The 769-nt window shown below is 36.5% G+C and overlaps 1 non-coding gene across 1 annotated transcript; it reads left to right on the top strand.

Annotated features, from left to right (window-relative positions):
* The first annotated feature begins 408 nt into the window (after positions 1 to 408).
* Positions 409 to 482, top strand: TRNAN-GUU (transfer RNA asparagine (anticodon GUU)). The gene has a single exon. It is a non-coding gene; the product is annotated as a tRNA-Asn (tRNA).
* Positions 483 to 769: the final 287 nt, after the last annotated feature.

Here is a 769-nt window from a genome sequence, read left to right as displayed (position 1 = left end):
ATAGGGTAAAGTAAAGACATTAAGTGGATTTTTTGCTACAGCACTTCTGTCAAAATATGATTAAAATGAGTTAAGATGATAATGGATTTTCTTCTATAAGCAAAGACCAAAAAAGTCAAAATAGCAATCCCAAATTTAGATTTGATAAATGAAAATAGCACAGGATGGTTTCGATCCATCGACCTCTGGCTTATGGGCCCAGCACGCTACCGCTGCGCCACTCTACTGCTCATGGAAGTGTTTAGAACTCAAGACGGGTTGATTCATCTCAAGAACATGGCAATGTGTTCCTTTTAATTAACGAAAAATCCTAAAATAACTGTCCAGATTAGAGACTTTATAAACTTTGGCAAGGAAACTTTCCAGATCAATCTTTCTTAGGTGTTGTTTGTTTATGTATCACATAGGGTCTCTGTGGCGCAATTGGTTAGCGCGTTCGGCTGTTAACTGGAAGGTTGGTGGTTCAATCCCACCCAGGGACGAGAATCTTCTATTAGTCAAATTTTGGGGAATTTTAGGTAGAGAAGTCAACATGTCAAACTACCTATTTTATGGTTGGGTTCAAGACTTTGTCTGAAACAATTAACTCTAAAGTGAGTTTAATTTGATTTAAGCCAATTTATTCAACAATTAGAAAATACCTGAAGGTTAATGTTGTTCCTGGTGATATCTAATCAGCAGAATGCAACCTAGCAGCATTTTTAAGTGAAAGCCTGTGTTATGTTAAAACCAGGTGTTATCTTATCAGTACAAAGGTAAGGAATTAAGA

This window comes from Taudactylus pleione, unplaced genomic scaffold (assembly GCF_031769625.1).
Source record: "Taudactylus pleione unplaced genomic scaffold, aTauple2 ptg000134l, whole genome shotgun sequence".
Taxonomy (NCBI): Eukaryota; Metazoa; Chordata; class Amphibia; order Anura; family Myobatrachidae; genus Taudactylus; species Taudactylus pleione.
Note: the sequence above shows the minus strand (reverse complement) of the source record. Positions and strands in the feature narration are given on the sequence as shown.